The following is a 23,058-nucleotide window of genomic DNA, read 5'->3' as shown; positions in this document are numbered from 1 at the left end:
TTCTGTACATCTGTGTCTCTTTTTCTGTTTTGCATATAGGGTTATCGTTACCATCTTTTTAAATTCCATATATATGTGTTAGTATACTGTATTGGTGTTTATCTTTCTGGCTTACTTCACTCTGTATAATGGGCTCCAGTTTCATCCATCTCATTAGAACTGATTCAAATGAATTCTTTTTAATGGTTGAGTAATATTCCATAGTGTATATGTACCACAGCTTCCTTATCCATTTGTCTGCTGATGGGCATCTAGGTTGCTTCCATGTCCTGGCTATTATAAACAGTGCTGCGATGAACATTGGGGTACACGTGTCTCTTTCAGTTCTGGTTTCCTCGGTGTGTATGCCCAGGAGTGGGATTGCTGGATCATATGGAAGTTCTATTTCCAGTTTTTTAAGGAATCTCCACACTGTTCTCCATAGCGGCTGTACTAGTTTGCATTCCCACCAACAGTGTAAGAGGGTTCCCTTTTCTCCACACCCTCTCCAGCATTTATTGCTTGTAGACTTTTGGATAGCAGCCATTCTGACTGGCATGTAATGGTACCTCATTGAGGTTTTTATTTGCATTTCTCTGATAATGAGTGATGTTGAGCATCTTTTCATGTGTTTGTTATCCATCTGTATGTCTTCTTTGGAGAAATGTCTGTTTAGATCTTTGGCCCATTTTTTGATTGGGTCATTTTTTTTCTGGAATTGAGCTGCAGGAGTTGCTTGTATATTTTTTAGATTAATCCTTTGTCTGTTGCTTCGTTTGCTATTATTTTCTCCCATTCTGAAGGCTGTCTTTTCACCTTGTTTATAGTTTCCTTATGAAGTACAGATCAATGGAACAAAATAGAAAGCCCAGAGATAAATCCACGTACCTACGGACACCTTATCTTCGACAAAGGAGGCAAGAATATACAATGGAAAAAAGACAACCTCTTTAACAAGTGGTGCTGGGAAAACTGGTCAACCACTTGTAAAAGAATGAAACTAGAACACTTTCTAACACCATACACAAAAATAAACTCAAAATGGATTAAAGATCTAAATGTAAGACCAGAAACTATAAAACTCCTAGAGGAGAACATAGGCAAAACACTCTCCAACATAAATCACAGCAAGATCCTCTATGACCCACCTCCCAGAATATTGGAAATAAAAGCAAAAATAAACAAATAGGACCTAATTAAACTTAAAAGCTTTTGCACAACAATGTATTTGTTTCTTGAGCTGTCTTCTGCCTCCCAATCTAAGACAGTTTGCACTGATAATCTTTTATTGGACATAAGCCTGTTCATTTCCCTTAAATCATCAGTGCTAATTGTTGCCCATTGATTAAACTTAAGTAGCTGTGGTTATTTGCATATGCAAATCAACACAGTCAATTGACCAAGAAAGGCAGCAGCAGACCAGCCAGGGAGCCCACAGGCTGACCTCTCCACAGTGAGGCTTTATTTTTCACCCTCATCTCCTAGCTAAACAGATGCCTAAGTAAAAGAAGGCTCTGTCCACAAAGGCACATACATGTTTGAACTGCAAATTTGTTTCATGAAATAGTTTGTTAGAGGCAATCTGGTTTTTTTAAAGTATCGCTTGGATCATAAAATAGTCTTACCTCTTGCTAGAGCATTTGTTTTCTATGAGCTTGGCCATTTTTTTCTAACCAAGAAACCATTTACCTTCAGTAATAAACTATTATATAGTTCCAAGGGATTTTTTTTTTGTTTTTTTCTGCTTTATTTTTCAATGGGTGTACTACTTTATTAACATTTAAATTTCACCAACAGTGAACTCAAGTATATGCTAGCCATGTGTTCAGATTTTTGAAATAAAGATAAAATGGACAGACAGCTTTAAAATAAATATTCAACAATTAGACAATCTAGGGGATGGTATAAGTATACATTTAGGAGCACAAGTATAGCGTCCAAGAGATTTTAAATCAAAGGAAATCTTATTCAAAAAATAGATCACAGCCATAGAGAATAAACAAACTTGAAATTAATCCGGTGTTCTAAGTAGATTTCCTATGTTCTCTTTATACACCATGGCTGGATTCTAACTATGCATTGTTTGATATAAGGAATTAAGTTAGTTGCTGTCCCTAAAATGGAGTAATTTACACATGATTTCCCTTCTATCCCCACTCACCTCCTTTATAGGTAACTTCTGAAGAACTGAACAGTATAATTCAAAATATAATGACGTGGGTCGTGGCTGCGGTGACCAGTGTATTATACCCAGCCATCACAAAATATGAAGAAAGATTGCAAAATATTACATGCCCAATGCCTGATAACTCCCCCGTCTCTTCTGATAGTGAGAGTTGCTGCAGCACATGCTGTGAGACATTTCTGTATCAAACAGGTAAGACGGTTCAGGCAGAGCCCTGTACAGAGGCAGCTGACAGGTCAATAGAGCAACGAGTGGCACCATCAAAATCATCTTTTGCCCGTAAAGAAAGAACAGATATAGAAACAACATATCACAGGAAAGAACACTTGGAAAACAAACCTAAAGCCCCCAAACCTAATGCACCCAAACCTAAATATAATGAGATATCTGAATCCCCCCAACCTTAAACCCTATAAATCTGACAGTCACCTTGTTGTATGGATTGAAACAGGCACTAGGAAATGTAAAGATGCTACCACTGAAACAGATGGCCTAGAATGCCCACTGTCTTCGGATGAAAAAGCAAAGGCTATCAGTGAGATGCAGGAGTTAAATAATGTTTTTGTTAACTTTCACCATCATCTAAAAGAGGAAGTTGAGTTGATTTTAGGGAACATTTTTCAGGAAATGGTGTCTGAACTAACCCAGACCATCCCCACCCTTCCCTCTGTTACGACCGAAGCTTTGCCTGCCCAAACTGACACTGACAAAGAAGACTTGCTCTCCACTGTTGATATTTCCTCAGCAGCTGCTGAAATTATGGAAAATGTGCTTGAGAAGTTACAGTCTGCAGTTAAGAAAACATGTACTGAGGAATTTTCACCAGAAAATGTATCAGTTCACTTTAAATCAAATTTAGTCAGTGGAGAACATTTTATTTCTCCAAAAGAAAAAACTTCAGAAGTTTCACTGCCTTATGCTTTGGAGAACATGAATGATGTTGCAGAGGATATGGTTCGTGTGATTTTAGAAAAGCTGACGGTCCTTGCACCTTCTAAGCAAAGTGAATTGGCTCATCTTAAAATCACTACTGACCCAGCTTATCAGCAACACAGAGAAGATCCAACGTATACGTTCCTTCAAAGAGCCAGCAAACGGAAATCCAGTGCTAAGACTGATGCTGCCAGTTTGATTGGCAAACAAGAAATACAAAATTTAGTGTCACATATTTGTTCCCAGTCCTCTCTGGTTGGTTATATAAAGGAAGCAATCAGCACTATACTAGGTTATATACAAGTTGGACTTAATAATGAAAGGCTAGTTGCAACCAAAGAAACAGTGGTCATCCTTCAGCTACTTGATGCTCTCTTGGCTCAGCTCCATCAGAAACCAGTGAAAACAGATGTCCGAGGAGCAGACACTCCAGAATGAGCAGTCCCTTTGACGCAGAAGAAAGGAACAGACTCACCAGCACTGGAGTAGCTAGTGCTCCTAGGTGTAGGAGTCCGTTTCCACCTAATGTTCCTGGTATGGTCCTTTATTCTGAAGACGAAAAGGAAGAAATAGACAGAATTGTAGAAAATGTATTGGTTTCATCTATCAAAGATGAAAAAGCAAAATTACAAGAACAGGTTCCTGACTACTGGTTAAGTGCAGCAAATGCTGATTTTAAACGCAAAAGAAATATGAACTTACCTGCAAAGCCTGCTTATCGGCGCAAAGTAGCATTTCATGATCAGGGATTAAATAATGACCTTCCAATTTTTACTAAGGACCCTTTAAAGGACAAGCCAGGTTTGAATAAAGACATTTTGCTTTTCAGCCAAGATGAAACATATCAAATACAAAAAGCCTCAGAAGATATAATTAGGAGTATTTTAGCAGAGATACTCAAAGATCTATCTTCTGGGCAGTCTGATCACTCAGATTATGAAGATGGTAGAGAGGCTTTACTTCTTACCTCAAGAAAACCACAAGATCCATCACATCAAGAATGGATGGACCAGATGTTCTCTGTGTCAGAAATCCATACGGTATCTCAAGATATTGTAGATGATATATTAAAAATACTTCACATAACTTCTTGTCATATTATCGGACATTCTTCATCAGTACATCAAACTTCTCTAGATAATGCTGATGTACCAAACAAAGAGTCATTACAAATATGGTTTGACAGTAAAAGGAAGATGAAATTTTTATCTGCACTTAGCGTGGACCCTACAAAACTTCCCTCGGTAGAATCTGGAACAAGTGGCTCAACATCAGAATCTGTAGATAACCTTATTGATAAAATCATTAACACAATTTTTAAGAAGTTGAACTCATTTATTTGTCCAAAATTACAAACCTGCTTCAAACCCAAAAGCCATGCTGCCCATTCAAAGCCTGCTCCTGACAAGAAATCTTCGTTTCGATCTCACCTGAGTACTTTCACAACTAAAGTGGTAAAAATTGTTTTGGATGCTATCCAGAAGGAACTACGACACAATAAGAAAAATCTAAATGTTAGGAAGAATAGCCCTCCCAAGAACTTTAGAGATACAGGATTTTTTGCTGACACTGAAAATGAATTAGACTCTGTTGTCACAAAGCTAAATAATGACACTATGACAAGTTCATTAGCTACTTGTATTTGTGAGGTGTTAAGTGGGAACACAGATAAAAGTAATATTTTAGTACCTTCAGATAAGCTAAGGTCTAAAATCTCACATGGGACTGATGGCACTGATCAACAAAAACTTTTGCCTTCTCATTGCCCTCGCATGCAGGAAGAAGTTCACCAGTGTACTGGATTTCAAGTGTTAGATAGAATTGGAGATGCCTTGTATGATATGTTATGCAAGCTCACTGGAGACCACCCACATTCTCCCCTATCTGATGAGCAAAATACAGAGGGGATCAATAAGAATTTGAGAACAACCAGTACACTGCAATCCAGTATTAAGCTCATTTCTCATACAATTCTAGAAGGTATTGTTTCAAAACTATGTGGTGTTGACACAGATGGCATTTTCAAATTCAGAATTTAAAGCTATCTCAGAGCATATTGACACTGACAGCCTGTCATTTACTTTGCTTCTTGAGGAAATGAGCAGATGCTATGACATAATTTCAAGCATAGCATCCAGTGTGACCTGGCCCGGTAACCAAGAGGTAACTAACAAGGGGAAAACTACTGCCCCCAAAATAGTAACCACAAAAGAAAAGCATCCGAATAAACTGAAAACCTTAGCTTCGGACATCTTTGAAATGGTTTTTGCTAAGTTGGAAGGGTTTGCCAATAGAAATTTAGAAAATCTTGGTGCTATAATCTGTGGAAATAAAAAGAACAAGACATACTGTGAAAGTGAAAATACCAACATTTGCGGTAACACACGTGAAAAACAATTGCAGTCGACTTTCTACAGGCATGCAAAGAAAGTGTCAAGTACTATTTTGAAAGCTCTTCAAACTGAGTTAAACATGAACTTGCCAGATTTGGACACATGTATAAGTAAGCCACTACAAGAGAAACAAATACTTAAGAGTTTAGTCAATTTCATTTTAGATGCAATTTCTCCAGATATGTTTAATGAACCTGAACCAGAAGAGAGAGGCATTAAAAATTACAGATATAGGCCAATCTATGGAAATTTTCTTCCTGGAGGAGCTGACTCAGGTTCATATCTAGAAGATCCTGCAGATGCAGGGAAAGAAAGTGCTGGGGAGGAAAGACCAACAGAAGATGAAACTAAATCAGATTCTCTTAAGCAACAGGAACTAGAAAAAACACTAAAAACTTTTGAAGTAGAACTCAAAGAGCCAAAAAAGGCCCCACTTGTGCCCATTGTAAGAAGTATTTTGAATGAAATTTTTCAGAATGATTTAATTGGTCAGTTAAGGTGTTCACTCTTCCCCAGTCCCATTTATGAGACACTCCTCATGCTGATGATGAACCATTTGCTCAAACATCTGTTGAATCCCTGGATAAAACAGTGGGCCCTTTAGTATCTGAAGCAGATGTAACCATTGTTGCAGATGGTGTCATTAGAACCGTATTTCAAAAACTTTATTCTGCTGCCATGACAGATATAAATGAAAGTGAAAATAGGTATAATACTGTCACCTTTCCAGCAGATATCTCTTTTCCTAAACATACCCGTGGAGGAAAGTCCCCTGTTTGTTCTACCATACTGGACAGAAATCCATGCACACTTCAGTCCACTTTCAATATTGGTAAACTGACCAAAATAAATTTAGTTGAAGATATTATACAGTCAATATTAACAAATTTAGAAGCATTTGCTACTTCAAAAGTAAAGGCTCTCTTTTGTCCTCACATTAGTTTCACAGTTCCTGTGGCTTTACCTTCACAGCAGGATGAGAGTGCTTTACAACAACCATGGTTATCAACCAAAGATTCATATTCTGAAGACCAATTTTCTTGTTGCTCATGGATCACAGTAAATCAGGAAAGACCACCTCAATATGTCAACTGACTGCCTCTAAATTAAATATGTATGCAACAGAAGTGGCTAGACAAATTTTACAAGGAATCAAACATAAATTAGATCAAGACCTAAGAAGCCCATTCTTAACTCATAGTGTTGTGGCTTTTGAAAGTATTCCAAGTCAGGCTGTTAGCACAGTGTTAGATATTGTGTCTACTAAAGGCAAATATGAAAAAAATGTATTTGACAGAGAGACTGATCCAGTTGCGCCAGAAGATATTATTGAAAGGCTATTCAATAAAAGTGATTATCGTAAAAAACTTCAATTTCAAATACTAGATACCATTGAAGGTATCTTAATTGACATCTGTGAGGAAACAATAGATGAGAACAATCTCCCACTTGCTGTATCCACTCTTAACTGTAATGTAAGTGGGAGACATTTAGAAACAAACTCTGAAAGGGACCCTAGGCATGCAAATAAGGCTATTCTTACACTTTTATTTCCTAAGGAGTGCGTTGCTATGATTTCCAATGATATGGTGGATATTGTTCTTCAAAATCTCACTTCTGCTATCATGGTTTGCATCAGTGCAAATGATTCCATTTCTCCAATATTGTCTACAGAATTTTCTGATGCATTTTCCAAAGCAGAGCATCAACAATCCCCTAGTAAAGACTCAGTGAAGGGAAGGGCAGAGCGTCAACAACCTATTGTTACAAACTCAGTGAATGAAAGGGCAAAGCGTAAGCAACCTCCTGTTATAGATTCAGTGAATGAAAGGAAAAGGGAGAGATTTCCGTTTGCAAGAAACGGAAAAGATGTTCAGCTGAAATCAGCTCTTTCTGATGATAATCAGACAACTGTACTTAAGAAACAAGATGCCAAGAAATCTACTCCTGATCCATGTAAGGAAAATGCTCACTTTATTACTAAAACTATTTTGAATAGATTAAAATCTTTTGCCACAGAAAGAATAGATTTGCTACTTATTCTTGATCCTGAGACTAGAGAAAAACCAGATGTTGGCTCAGAATTTACAAATTGTAAACAAAATGACAGTGTGTTTCTTGAATCAAACCAAACGCCATTAGATGTGACTGTCCCGAAAATATCGACAGCTGGAACCATTCTCAGTCAAGGAGTCACAAATTACACGTTAGCTAATTACAGAGAAAACCGTAGACCTGCAATTCATATATCACAAGCTAGTCTTAAGGAATATGCTGACCTAATCGCCAATTCCATTTTGATGCTTATAAAAAATGACATAGACCTAGAAATCCAAAAGATGTATACATATCAAAACAATACTTCATTTCAAGAAAACATCATTGCAAGTGAAACTGTCAACAACATCTTAAAGAGTTTATGTAATAAAATATTTTTTAAGACAAGTGGCTTTTACTTAAAGCAGGACCCTGATCTTTTTACCCAACTAGCTGTACAAAATGAAATAGTGCCAGGTCAAAGAGAAATGGAAGACCACACCAAACTGTCTCTTTTCAAAATACTCAGGTGAAAACCAAAAAACACCAGAAGTGGAAAACCAGAGAAGGACATTGGAAGAAATATTTAGAAATGGAGAATCTGGACAGGAAAAAACAAATTCTTTATTAAGTGTAGTTAAGGAAATTTTAAAGAAGGCATATCAAAGGGTATGGGAAAACATAGAACGTTGTTCTCCATTTAATGAATTCCCCCAGTTTACATCTGATTCTAAAATTAAAACATCCGCACAAAAAAAAAGCCTTACAGTCACATATAAGCAGTATTGCAAATGACATAGTTGAAAGTGTTTACAGAAAAATGTTCTCAGTAATTATGACCTCGTTATATGAAAACAGTGAGACCAGAGGAGAAATGGAAGCCTCTGGCAGTGATAGATTACTGATGAATCCATCATGCTTTAGAGAACTTAAACAAGCAGAAAAAAGCAGTGTTCCCCCTAAACCTGTGATACCACAAGTTTATCCTTACACAGGCATTGGAAGTGTCAGTTCATTAGAAAACACCTCATTGCAATTTTCTCCGTTGCGACTGGGCGAACACTTGGTTCAACAGGTTCTCAAAAGGATCACAGATTTTGTTTTGCTGAATCTAGAAGAGAGTTCATCCCCTAAAGGTCAATCTGATGAAATTCTGAGGCCATGCAGTTCTAAAGCTAGCCCCAAGGGCAGCCCTAGGGCAAGTGTTAAGACAAATTTTAAAACAAAATCAAAAGTTACCTCTTTAGCTAAATTTGGAACAAAACCACAGCTCGGACCTATTGGAGCTAAAGCCCAAAGCAAAACCAAGTTAGGTCCTAGAGAGAAGACCCTAAAAGGTAGCTGGTCCAAGACTTCCGTTGGGCTCCCACACCTACTGTCAATAGGGGAGGCCAAAACTCCCTCACTAAGAGCAAAACTCCCCACTGCAGAGCTAAAAATGTATATAGTCCGTAACATTCTGCAAACAATTGTGAATGAATTTGGAGAGGTGAGGCAAAATAGAGCAGTGGTAAATGTAAACACTTTACTTTCTGATCACATTGAGAGAGCAAGTGGAATAGTGAATGCAGTTTTGCAAGGACTGCATGCTATGAAGAATAATCTGGCCAATCCAATAAAAGGCTCACATTCAGATGATATCAAACTTCCACGGGGGTATTTTAGTACAACTTCCGCTGCAAATCCAGAAGCCCATTTCTCTTTGGAGAATGTTTCTTCACAATTACACAAACTCTTTCCCAAAGAAGATATTTTTAAACAAATGTTTGACAAATGGCAAACAGAATCAAGCACCATGGAAAACAAAAAATATAAGCTACCGATGATAGCCAAGGCTGTTTTGAATGAAATTTCAACAAAAGCAAGAGAATTAGAACAATCTGTTTCACTTTGAAGTTTGTCACTTCTTGAGCCTTGTGAAAGCAGGCACCATCATTTTAAGAGCTGCTTCTAGAGTTGAGGATTCTCAAGCACAAATTAATATATTTGGCCAGGAAATCATTAAAAAACTATTTGAAAAATTAGAGTTGTGCTCCTTGACTCGGATGTTCACAACAGATAGTAAAGAAACACTACAAAGCAAGAAAGAAACTGCTGCTAGAAGAAAATGTGGTTCCTTAGGAACAAACAATCTCAACAATGTACCAACTTATAACACAAAGTTGAAAGACAAAACACTGGGGATTGCTGGCCACCAAATCACTCAAGAGATCTTGGAAGGGGTTCTGAACACCTTAGAGTCATTTGTAGACCTACAGTTTAAGCATGTCTCTACATATGCTTTTTCTGAACTTGTGATAACACCTATTGAAAACTTTCTTGCTGTGTAACAGAAACCACCAATGAAAACAGTATTTCCCAAGTTACAAACACTGACTTCATTTCCTGATGAATCTAAATCAAGTAGTATGATTTCCCAGGAAAACATAGACAGTGCCCTTCAACAGCTTTACTTTTTCCATTCAGAATTGCTTACTTATGCTGTTAATACTGTCACTGACATGCTTAGTATAATTAAGAACAAACTAAACAAAGAAAAATGCCACAAGGAACCATCTTCAACTAGCATATTTGAAGAAAACATCGTAGCAAGTCAGATCATCAGCACACTGATGGACCAGTGCACTTATTTCAATGAGATGATCAAAAACCATCCAAAGGAAAATCTGCTCCAAGGAGCTAAAAATGCCTGCACTGTTAATTGCTCCTGATTTACAACTGGACCAGAAATGTCCACTTCAAAGTCAAAGGGAATTAACTGCTGGGATGATCCTCCACAAATCTCCAGCTTGTCTTATTCAGAGGAAGATATGAAAATAAAGGACAAGACTTCCTTAGATGTACCTGCATATGTCAGATACTCTATAGGAGATTCAACTAAAACCACAGAGCCAATGGAAGGGCTCGAATCAGAGTTTAAACCATCATCTTCTAGAAGTGAAGCCCAAGTCTTCAGCTACTTTGATCAAGCTGTGAAAGGAGACTACTCTCTCCCAGAAGACACTGTCTTACAAATTTCATCTCAGAAATCCAGTGACTCTGCACAGGCAGCACTAGAGCACCCCATGTCTTTCAGAGAAACAGAAGAGGGTGAAAATCAAAGAGTGCTTCACTATGAGCCCCTCAAACCACTTGTTAACCCAGATGAAATACAGACTACCATTTCTCCACTCAAAATATGTCTAGCTGCAGAAGATATTGTCAATACCATGCTGACAAGTTTTGGCCTTTCAAATCAAACATCACACACTACTGAAAATATGGAAACCATGAAGCTGTTTTTTATATCAAAGGAAAGGCTTCATTGCCTAACATCTGAACAACTAAAGAATGAGAAAAGCCTGCTTAAAATATGGGGAAAAAGAAACAGCTATGAAACTGAAGAAGAAAACAAAGGCCTTGTGGCAAGTGGAGAAGATTCCATTTTACTGGAAAAGTGGAAAAATAAGTACCCGAAGTTAGAGAAAACTCTTGAAGAGCCTGGAGTCATTGCTTTTGCTGATTGGGAACTGGGACCACATGAAGTCCACCTAGTAGCAAGATATGTTACTACATCAGTGACCACACATTTCAACAACTTTGAAACCAGAGGTGAGTGAGGGATGACTTATAAAGAGATAGCATGGTTTTAGGGGCAAAAAAGTCAATGACAGCATTAAGAGTGTTGTTCTTAGCCCTCACATGCAAGAAGCTACATTCACCACTTCTCTGAAAATAGCCTTAGATTTGGGATGGCTGTTTATCTAACTGTAGCTGTGTGTTTTTCAACTGGGCAATATGCTAAAAGAAAAAATGTTACCCATTTGCATAATTTTTATATGGAGGAGTGTTTTTCAGTTTTCCCTATCTACAGATGAGATTAAATAGGCATAATTTAAAGTGGGATATTTGGGGGTTTTTTTCCATTTATTTTTATTAGTTGGAGGCTAATTACTTTACAATATTGTAGTGGTTTTTGTCATACATTGACATGAATCAGCCATGGAGTTACATGTGTTCCCCATCCCGATCCCCCCTCCCGCCTCCCTCTCCATCCCATCCCTCTGGGTCTTCCCAGTGCACCAGCCCTGAGCACTTGTCTCATGCATCCAGCCTGGGCTGGTGATCTGTTTCACCCTTGATAGTATACTTGTTTCAATGCTATTCTCTCAGAACATCCCACCCTCGCCTTCTCCCACAGAGTCTAAAAGTCTGTTCTGTACATCTGTGTCTCTTTTTCCTGTTTTGCATATAGGGTTATCGTTACCATCTTTTAAAATTCCATATATATGCATTAGTATACTGTATCGGTCTTTATCTTTCTGGCTTACTTCACTCTGTAAAATGGGCTCCAGTCTCATCCATCTCATTAGAACTGATTCAAATGAATTCTTTTTAATGGCTGAGTAATATTCCATTGTGTATATGTACCACAGCTTCCTTATCCATTTGTCTGCTGATGGGCATCTAGGTTGCTTCCATGTCCTGGCTATTATAAACAGTGCTGCGATGAACATTGGGGTACACGTGTCTCTTTCAGTTCTGGTTTCCTCGGTGTGTATGCCCAGGAGTGGGATTGCTGGGTCATATGGCAGTTCTATTTCCAGTTTTTTAAGGAATCTCCACACTGTTCTCCATAGTGGCTGTACTATTTTGCATTCCCACCAACAGTGTAAGAGGGTTCCCTTTTCTCCACACCGTTTCCAGCGAGATTTTAATTTTAAATGGGCTTCCCAGCAGAAGTAAAGATTTCACAGGTGGGAAATAGACATTTGAAGAAAACTCAGTTCCTTTCTTGACTAGGTTTTTCTATTTCTTGAGTAAGGTATACCCAAAGTGAAATTCATATATAAAATATTGCCAGTATTTTGAATGATCAACATTGTTCCTTAATGCATGTTAAAACAATACCAATGTTTTCTGTTTCAAGGTCCTGTTGATGAAAAAGTATCTATTAGTTCCACACTACTAAGCAAAAAAAATGAATCAAAACAGCCTCTAAGAAGCATCAACACTGATTCTTCACTTAATCAATTTTGTGAACATCTCACTGAACTGGTTATTTCCTATATAATTTCAAGCATTTCTGATTGCACCAAAGATGGTGAAACAAAACAGAAATCACTAGGAAATGAAGACACAACTTGTAGCGAGGTTATTTTAGTTCATTCCCAAGTGTTTGAGCATCGGTCAGTTTCTATCAGAGGACTTGCTTTAAGCATTTCTGAGGTCATTATTCAAATCCTTTTAAATAGTGACATATTAAAGGAAGATGTTACAAAAGTGGTTTCTGTGAAAGCAAAATATATTTATTGCCCAAAAGCAGCTGTGGCTGATTTCAGCAATCTCTTTCAGGATCTCTTAATAGGAGTGATCCATGTTCTGTCCAAAGATAAAGGAATAAATCATCACCTTGACAGCAAAGGAAAAAACAAATCACTCTCCACACCTAAAAGCCATTGTTTGCTCGTTTGCAACAAAGCAAAAACTATGAAAAGACAGATATGTGCCAAAGGTTGGAAATCAGCTCCTACTCACCATCTTAATCAACCAATACAGAAAAGTAAACTAAATTCTCTAGCATGTAAATTAAACACTCTGGTTGGCAGCCTAAGATCTCCTGAATCCAAAGAAGTAGTCAACAAAATTTTCAATATTGTTTTCAATTTTTTTTTGCCAGATGAATGCCCAAATTGGGATACAGATTCTGGTAAAACAGCAAGAAAAATGTTCTTATCTTCAAATAACTTGCAAAGTCATAGAATTCCTAGAAATAACCTAGGGCTCTCCCCTAAATCAGCTTTTCTCCTGAATGTTGTGTGTGAGAAACTTATTAGAATGCTCTTGGAAGAGTACACAGCCAACAACTTCCTTACGAATAGTCCTTTTTCTGACGGAATATCAACAGAACATCAACTGTTCAACACACTTCAAAGTGTAGATGATTATTCCAGTTTAACAATGGACTATGGCTTGCCATTTGAGGAATATGACATGTCAGACCTTTTCAAAAATCTGGCAGAAATAGATCAAGAGTCTATGGGTGGGAGGGGGGACCGGGATGGGGAATACATGTAAATCCATGGCTAATTCATTTCAATGTATGACAAAAACCACTGCAATGATGTAAAGTAATTAGCCTCCAACTGATAAAAATAAATGGAAAAAAAAAGAGTCTATGCTTAATATTATTTCCCACAGCTTGGTAAAGTCCTTAATGGAAAGATTGTCATGCGGTACACAGCAACCTCCCAGAAGTCCACCAGTTACAGACAAACATTTAACATACAGGACAAGTGAGAGACCTCCCAGTTTCCCCAAAGGAGAAAGGCCAGAATTAAAAAAATCAAAACAGGGTAAAAACTCTGTGCAATTCATGAGTTATGATAGCAAACCTCTGACAGGACCATCAAATAATCTTAGGGTGATTCATTCCAAGATGCAAACCCCATTCAGTAAGCAATTTTCAGGAAAATTCCCTTTTCTACCTCCTCTTCGAAGACCAGATAAAAAGGCAACAGCCTTTCTTGACATACAATATCCAGGAGGCATGAACACGGGCGTGTACTCTGCCACATTTCTGGAAGAAATAATTGTGGACATTTTTCTTAATCTCACCACCTCAGTGCAGGGCAAAAATGTGAATATCACTGAAGCCCAGCTTAATGAGATGAATATATTAGATATCAACTGTGTGGTGAATGAGTTTAATACCGCTCAAGTCACTGTTTTATGGGACGTTGAAGAAAAGATGTGTTTTCCACCAGTCTATAAAGAAACTGTTAGTAAGATTGTTGACTCTGTTTATAATGATGTATCATGGGACCATACATTGCAAGTTACCTGTAGTGATCATCTGGCATATGCTGCCATGTCAATAGCAGAACAGATAACTAGTGGCATATTGAAAAACAGTATAGACTACCAGCTCCCATTGTGCTTTATAAGAAAGCTCATGCCTAATTCATATCACCCTCTCAAAGCTGAAAATATACTACTGAAACTTCAAAACAACCTAAGTGAACTTAATTACCAAAGTCAACATTCAGCAGGCTATATCACCATGCTCTCATACTCATTTTTAGCAAATGTCATCAGAAAAGTATTATCTCAGCTCATTCCACCACCCAGTGAGGCTTCATGCTTAGGAAGTAAATACTTAAAGACTTCAGATTTTGATGAGCGATCCACCTATATAATAAATAAAGTTTTGTTAACCATTTCAAAGCATAAGATTTGGCTCACTAAATATGATTATCAATGTGTATATACAGAACAAAACCTTCAAAATATGGTGGAGTCTATTTATAATAATATTTTTCAGATGTCTGACTCACTTGGGTCAATACAGAAAAGTATAGAAAGTCAAAGCCTAATTATGGTTGACTGAATGGCCAGTCTTATTATTCAAGAGATTATTGAAAATCATCTTCAACCCTTTTTGTCTGAAGAGGGCTTACCTCATTCAACGTCTCCACTGGATGAAATATCAAATATGGTTAAAGAGGTTCTCGGTGAAGTCACAGGGTCACACAGACCCCAGAAGCCATCATCACTAGGTATAAGCTTTTATCCTAATGCATTTGTAGAAGAAATTGTTGCCAGACTATTATCAAAGGTCTTCAATCCAAAATATAACATGGAGTATGATTTGGATAAAATGACCCAAAATATAGTAAACTCAATAAACAACCATTTTAACAAGGCTAAAATCTGCATTCTTCGTGATGACCAAGAGCAGCCATTCCCCACTGTAGATACAGACACCATGGATGAACTTGTCGATTCAGTTTATAAGAATGTTCTGAAACAGCATGGGCTGGCTGTTCATAGTAAGGAACTCAAAGACAGTGATATTTTTGCAGAAAATATCACCATTTAATTGTAGCAGCTATATCTGATTATCTTTTTCATCCGTTGTTTTCTGGAGATTTGTCAGCTTCTTCCTACACTATTTTGACAGCTGAGAACATAATTCAGAAAGTCTTTAGAGGCATCACTAAACCTACCCAGCCAAGCCAGCATTTATCTCCATATAAGACTTTGCTGCCATACACATTTTTAGAAGAAATAATCAGAGTACTATTATATAGAATCTTTCCTTCTGCATCTAACATGGTTCCATACAGCAAAACTCCAAAAGATAGATCAGAAATTAATCACAGTGAAATCTCTTCAAAGTTAATCAGTGATATTAGGATGAAAATTTCTCAACATGCGATTCAATTTTCAAAAGATGAAGATGAAACTGAATCTGTTTATTCAGAAGATGATGTTCAGTGTCTCGTTGATTCCACACTCAGAAATATCGGGCAAAACTCTGGGTCTCAAGAAGCAGTTGAGCACGATATCACATATTGACAGAATAGCAAGTTTTATCATTAAAAATATTTGCCAACAACATCTTCATCCATTTATGTATGGAAAGTTGCCATTTACTTCATCATATAGATACTTTGATAGTACAAGAAGAAGACATTCTTTTTTTGCCAGTGTTTACCCCTCAGCCTTTTTGGAAGATGTGATCTCTCGAGTTTTAAGAAAAATATTCCACAGAGCATTAGGTATTGTACAAACAAAATCACTAAGAGATTCAGAAAAAGAACTGTTGGAAACAGCCGAGAAATTGATATATTTGATAACAGAAGAATTCTCAAAAGTTCAAGTTAGTACCCTAGAAAATGCTGAGGAACAATTGTGTTTGCCACCAGTAGACAGACATAGTGATAAAAATTATCAATACAGCATATAGCAAAGTTTTACAAGAATATGAACTGGAACCTAATAAGGACTTTTTCAGTGACACCAAGACACTGGCTGAGAGGCTTACTAAAATTATCCTGGCTGAAGTTTTTGATTTCCAAATTCCTCCATATTTCATAGCAAAGCTGCCTTTCAAGTCATATTCAAAACTCAATGCTGATGTTTTGATAAAGAGAGTTCATTATGCAATCAATACATTAAGACTCCGAAGATAGACTTGTACAACATATACCACCATATTGTCACATACACATTTGGAAAAAATAGTAACTCAAGTTTTATCTCAGATAAGTCTATTGAACTGCAGTGCAGAAGACCCATACTTTTTGCAGTCAGACTTCAACAACACAGTTGTGAGACTGATTGATGAAATCATGTCAATAATTTCTAAACATGCAATATGCATCATTAAAGATGGAAGTGAAAAACAAAATGCAATTTCAGAAAACAGTATCCAGGCTATGGTTGATGCCATATATACTGACATTTCTCATTCAAAGCTATACCAGTCTCTTTTGAAAGATAAAAAAGGCATAAGTAATATACCTGTAACAAAAACAGCAAGTTATATAATAAGGGAAATATTTAACCATCACCTTGAGTCATTTTTACCTGGAGATAAAAACTCTTCCTTGTACAATGGAGCAAATTTATCAGCAGAGAGCAATAGATCCTAAACAAAGAGAATTATCCTTCATTGTGAATTCAGCTGTCTTTTTGGAGGAAGTAATTTCTGAGCTTTTATGCAAAATTCTTTGTATATTCTCATATGTCTTGGCTACTGAAAATCCATGTAAAGCAAAAGCCAATGTTACAGATATTGTTACAAGATTAGTAAAATCAATTGTGCTGGAATTCACCACTTCACAAGTTTTAGTTGCAGATCACTTGCATGAAAATCTCTATTTTTCAGAAGGATACAAAGAAATGGTTAAAAAAACTGTTAATATTATTTATGAAAAAATATTAGATGATTATCAATCTCTGGTTCATATTTATAGAGCTATACAAAATGATGCTGTTAGTTTTGGGGAAAAAATATATCATCTTCTGTTAGAAGAAATTTATGATTATCAGGTGGAGTCATTAGTTTTAGGAAAATTAGCAACTTCTTCGTATTCCTTCCTCCAAGAGGAGAATATCATCAGAAATGTACTCAACACCATCAACAATGATAGCCATGACGTGCCATCATGCATTACTGTATTGCCTCGTTCCCTTCTAGAAAATATGATTTACAAGCTTCTGGCACGTATGTTTCCTTCACCTGAGACTGAAATAGAGCCAAAGGAGGAAGAGGTGCCACCAGATGATGAGTTTGTAAATGCAGCTTCAAAACTAACTGATGATATCATAACAGAAATTTCTGAACATGAGATTAGACTTACCAAGGCAGAAGAACATGTGGAAAATTTGCAATTAGGGGCAATTGATGACTCCACTGACTCTATATGTAACAATATTATTAAAAAAATTAAGTTTGAAGATGAAGTACAGAAAGATACATACAAAAGAGGAGGCTCATTCCTTGGGAGAATAGCTGGTTTCATTATGAAGGAAATTGTGGACCACCATCTGCAACCATTTCTATGTGATGAAAAATCATTTCCCAGTGACTTACCCAAAAATGATGATGTCACTGAACTCTTGAATCTCATTAAAGAAAAAATACAGTCCTGTATACTCTGCTGCGTTTTTGGAAGATGTCGTCATTGACCTTGTTCGCAAATTTTATACTCTACCAAGAATTGCTGAAAATCCTAAGGACAAAGAGATATCAGAAAGAAGTATCATGGGCCTGGCTATTAAATTTGCAAATGTTCTGATAGGGGAATTTAGGAAAAGTGAAATTAAAGTTCTGCCAAATGCTGAAGAAATGTTTTCTTTTCCACCAATTGATAAAGAAACAGTTGATAAAGTATGTGATTCTGTGTATGATGAGGTGACAGAAATATATGGATCTAAAAATATTCAGAAACATGATAGAAGTAACATAGTTATAGAGATGGTTGCTGCTTTAACCAAGAAGGCAATCTCTGCTTTCAAGATTCAGCCACTATTTTCAGGAGGCTGGTCTTCCACCTTGTTTTCATTTCTAGATGTGGATAGCATCATGCAAAGAATTCAACACCTACCATATAAAACCTTTACAAAGATAAAAAGAAGCTTGAAGGAGAACCCAGTTTCTTCACTAGAACGATCATCTACACTTATTCCCCTAACCTCAGAGCTGAGAAACAAAATCGACACTTTGGAAATAGATGGCAGAGCAGTTAATGGAAAAGAGAACTTCAAAGAGAAGACATCAATGAAAACAGGCAGCATCCGGCAGCCAGTATGTATTAATATAAGTAGTATTATGAAGAGCAAAGTAACTACCATAGCATTAGAGTCAGTTGGAGGTATGGCAAAGAAAAAGGGGATGAAAAGAAAAAGGAAACTCCAACTGCAAAAGATGAGAACATATCAAAACTTACTTCAACGACAACCAGTGTGAAAAGTAAAGATACTACGGGGCTGGATTTGGGTACAGCATTTACAAAGAATGAAATCAAGAAGAAAGACCAAGTGGCTAAAAAAGATGAGAAAGGGCGAGGTGATGAGCTATACCAACATCTTTCACCAGCTATGGGTGATACAAAAAACAAAGTTGTCCTGGAACCAGGTTTTGAAATATGTGGTAAAAAGAAGAGTGACAAGAAAAGAGGAAATTCATTAGGAAGAGGGGATAGACCTCTTAAATTATCATCTCTGACATCCAAGGTGAGAAATACAGAGATCCAAGAAAAGAGGAGGGATTCTCCAGCTTACCCAGCTTCAAATGACAAACAGATCTTACATTCTAAACATGCCCAAAATGTCCCTGTAAGCATTTACAGAAATGTTTTAGAAACATCTTCTCTCCAAGGACCAGTGGATGATTTAAATTACCCAAGTCTCCTAGGTGAAAATGCAGCATATGTAACTCAAGCTTGTGGCAAGGATTTTGCCCAGCCTGCCTCAGTGAATTCAGCTAAAGAAATGCTCCTGCAAAAGAGGAAGAGAGTGAGATCCAAAGGCAACCTCATAAATGGGACAATCCTCAAAACCTACTAGAAAATAAACCCAGGATTTTCCCTGCTAACTTTTTAGAAGATGTTATCTCTGAAATAGTTAACAAACTGATTTTTCCTTCCTCACTGGATGCATATGATGCATGTCAAAATGTAACCAATGATGTAAATCCAGCTGAGCTCTATGGCATGGCTATGAAACTGATTGATTCCCTGTTAAGGGAATTTTCAGATGCTCAAATTAAAGTATTAAACCCAAATCAAGGAAGTAAGTTCCTTCCATCTGAGGATAACATTTCATCAGTTCATAAAGCACCTCTCAGGCAAAATGAACTGTCTGTGGTTAAAAGACCTTCCAAGAAAAAGGTAATTATGGATACTATACCACCCATACATAACATGGCACGTACAACTAAAATACCTTCTTCAGATCAGACACCTTTTATGGCTAAAATACCATCAATTGATAAAATGTTGGTCAATAAGATTGTTCACTCCTCTATATGCAATATCTTACAGGATTATAGATCTCAAGACTCCATCTGCGAGGACATAAATTTTAAGGTTGAAAAATTAGCAAAAAGGCTAGCTAATGCAGTAATAGAAGAAATTCTTCAGTATCAGCTAAACTTGCTACTTTATGATGAGGTTCAGATTCAGAATGTTTGCCTCTGGAATCTAAGAAAGTTATGAAAAAGGTCCATAAAATGGCCCAGACAGCCTGCAAAGAATGTCAAACATCATCGCTATATACTATAATGCCTCCTTATGAATTTTTAGAAAGGATAATTTCTTCCCTTCTATCAAAAATTTTCTCAACAGTAGCCAACGCTAAAACAGAAATGTCTGAAGATAATTTGTACACAGAGTTAGATTTCCTTCAAATGAAGTTATTAAGTACAGTTACAACAGAGATCTCCAAAGATGAAGATATGATTATACAGTATGTGGAATCCTTACATCCCAATGATGATGAAATTATTCAATTAGTGGTTCAAACTATTTATAATAATCTGTTGCCTCAATTTGGATCTCAAGAGAGCATACGAAAGTGTATTAGCAGTGGTTGCAAAATCCTTTCAGAAGCCATAGTTAATTTAGTTGTACAGGAAGTGACTGGAAATCAGTTACAAAACTATTTTTCTGGATAATTAACACCACTTCAGTGTACAGAAATTGATAATACTATTGAAAATATCCTTAGAGGTGTTATCCAAACCAGTGAAGTTCCCCAGCCTCAACCATCCCGGGCTCACAAACTGCCTTTTAGCAAAATAGAAGAAATTGCTGTAAAGTTTTTGTCAAAGCTTCTATCTGTGTTTCCAAAAGCAGAAAAGGAACAAAACAATTCTCTGAACACTGAAATGCAAGAAATAAGCTCAAAAATCTTAAGTTCATTCCAACAATATATCTCTCAAAGTCATATTACAGTAGTACCACGGGTCATAGAGACAGCCACTGTATCTTTAACAGATAGTGCAACTATTGAAAAAGTAGATACTTCTGTTTATAGCACTGTTTTAAAGCACTGTGGCTCCCATATTTCAGTGTACAAAGATTTAATGGGTAAGAGCAATGTCCTTTCTGATATAATAGGATTTTTAATGGTGAAGGAAATTTCCAATTCAGAATTTCATCCTCAAGAACAGGAAGAAACATCAAGTTCAGAGTTAGTTCTAGAAGCTGTCAAAATTATGGAAAAAGTGGCTAAGATTATTGATGATCTGAAGTCAAAGAAAAAGTCTCCCACCAAAAAAGAGGCTGTATTAGATGCCAGGTTTTTAGAAGAAACACTTGCCTTGTTCTTGGCTAAACTAGTCAAGTTGCCAAGTGCCTCAAGCAAAGATGCTGAAAACTCATCAAAGCCTGAGTTAAATAAAATTGCATCTCAATTGACAAAATCCATGACAGCTGAAATTTCCAGAAAAAACATTATTGTAGCTGCCAATCCTGAAGAATTCTTTTTAAATCCAGAAAGTATAGAAATTATTTCTCAGATGGTTGATTCTGTTTATAATTGTGTACTACAATCTGGAACACATGAAGAACTTTATCATGATATGAAAGATACAAACCGGAGGCAAGGTGAAGGCCCACTGGTGAGGAACACTGGCTGAGATGCAGGCAGCAGCAGCCGCGGGGCCTGGCGAGGAGACCATGGGCGCCTCAACCTCCTGGGGCCTGCCTGCCCGTGTCCCAGCTCCGCACCACGAACCACAGGAGGTTCCGGGCCCGAACCATCTGCCCATCGAGCTGCTCCGGGAGATGCTGAGCTACCTGCCCCCAAGCACGCTGCTCCGGCAGTGCCGCCTGGTGTGCCGGCGCTGGCGAGAGGTGGTGGACGACAAGGACCTGTGGCTGAGCATCCTGTCCTGGAAACACCCCGACCTGTGGCCCGTCATCCGCACCTGCCTGCCCCCTGCTGGCGGCCCCGGGCCCCGCATCCTGGGCCGCTTCTGCGAGCTCAGACCCATAGGGCGCAAGCTCACCGTGAACCCCCTGGAGAAAGACCTCTGGAACTGTATGATGCTGAGCGGTAGCGATGGCTCGGAGGAAGAGGAAGACTTGGGGGTCAGGCTTAAGACTTCTGAGGAGACGAGCTACAGTTCTGCCTACAGGTGTTGGTACAAGGGAGAAATTTTGGATCTGGAGGAGGAGGGCCTGTGGCGGGAACTCCTGGATAGTGGAAAGATTTGGATTTCTGTCTGTCGCCGCTGGACAGAGCAACAAGGCAGTGACCGGATGTATCAGCTAGTCGTCAAGCTTCTAGATGCCAACTATGCCACCTTGCATTATTTCTTCCATAAACGTTTTCCCGTCCGGCCGCGGACAGGCAGCTTCTCCTTTCGGATCATGCATTCGTTCACCAACATCAAGAAGGGCGTCCGCTTTGTGTTGTTTGACCACAGTGTCGAGGGCTATGACTCGTGGCCGGAGCAGTGTGAAGTCTCCAGGCCCCAGTCCAGTGTCATCGTACGGATCCGTCCCTAAGCTGTCCCTGTAAGAGAGCCTGACCGTGCCTTCCAGGAGCTGCGACCATTGGCCAGACCACCTCAATTATCAAGAGCTTGTAGCTCCTGGCATCCTGGGATCTCTCCTGGGTCCAATCAAGGGACCTACTGGGCCTTGTCTTTAAATTCTATGAGAAACTACGAGAACGTTCTTACATCAGGGTTACTGACTGAATGCAGCCCCTGTTCTACGGAGTGGAGACACACGGGTGAAAACAAGGAAATGGTGAGAGGGCTCCTCACCCTCCCCCCCAGTGCCAGGCCCTCTGGTTCGGCCCCCGTGCCCTCTGCCCTCGTCTTCTGTTTCTGCTGCAGAGGCTTCATTGATCACTTCCAAGAATCCCTCTCCTCATGTCTGAACCAGAAACCCATCCCTCTGGCTGAGTAATTCCAGTCCCTAACCTTTCGTGATTTCAAGACTGTGACCAGGACTCAGAGCTGAAAGTTAAACTAGTTCAAAAAATTGTTTAGAGGCAGAGGGTTCTGCCCACCCTGTGCACAATGAATTTGGTCCCCAGAGCCCTGCCCTATTCTGGATTCTATGGTGGATAGAATTATTTTGTTACTTTGAAATTCTTTTTGAATTTGGAGATAATCAGGAATGTATCTTCCAATCATAGTTAATAAATACAATATTTGCCTAAAGTAAAAAAAAAAAAAAGAAAGATGCAAACCACATCTTTCCTAAAGGAGTAGCTTCTTTAATTATCAGGAAAGTTTCCAGT

General features: G+C 38.1%; 1 pseudogene; it reads left to right on the top strand.

The window, feature by feature from the left end:
• Positions 1-21,440: 21,440 nt before the first annotated feature.
• Positions 21,441-22,313, top strand: LOC139033335 (F-box only protein 27 pseudogene; annotated as a pseudogene).
• Positions 22,314-23,058: the final 745 nt, after the last annotated feature.

Source organism: Odocoileus virginianus, unplaced genomic scaffold (genome assembly GCF_023699985.2).
Source record: "Odocoileus virginianus isolate 20LAN1187 ecotype Illinois unplaced genomic scaffold, Ovbor_1.2 Unplaced_Scaffold_2, whole genome shotgun sequence".
Taxonomy (NCBI): Eukaryota; Metazoa; Chordata; class Mammalia; order Artiodactyla; family Cervidae; genus Odocoileus; species Odocoileus virginianus.
The sequence above is the reverse complement of the archived record's forward strand: the minus strand, read 5'-3'. Positions and strand labels throughout refer to the sequence as shown.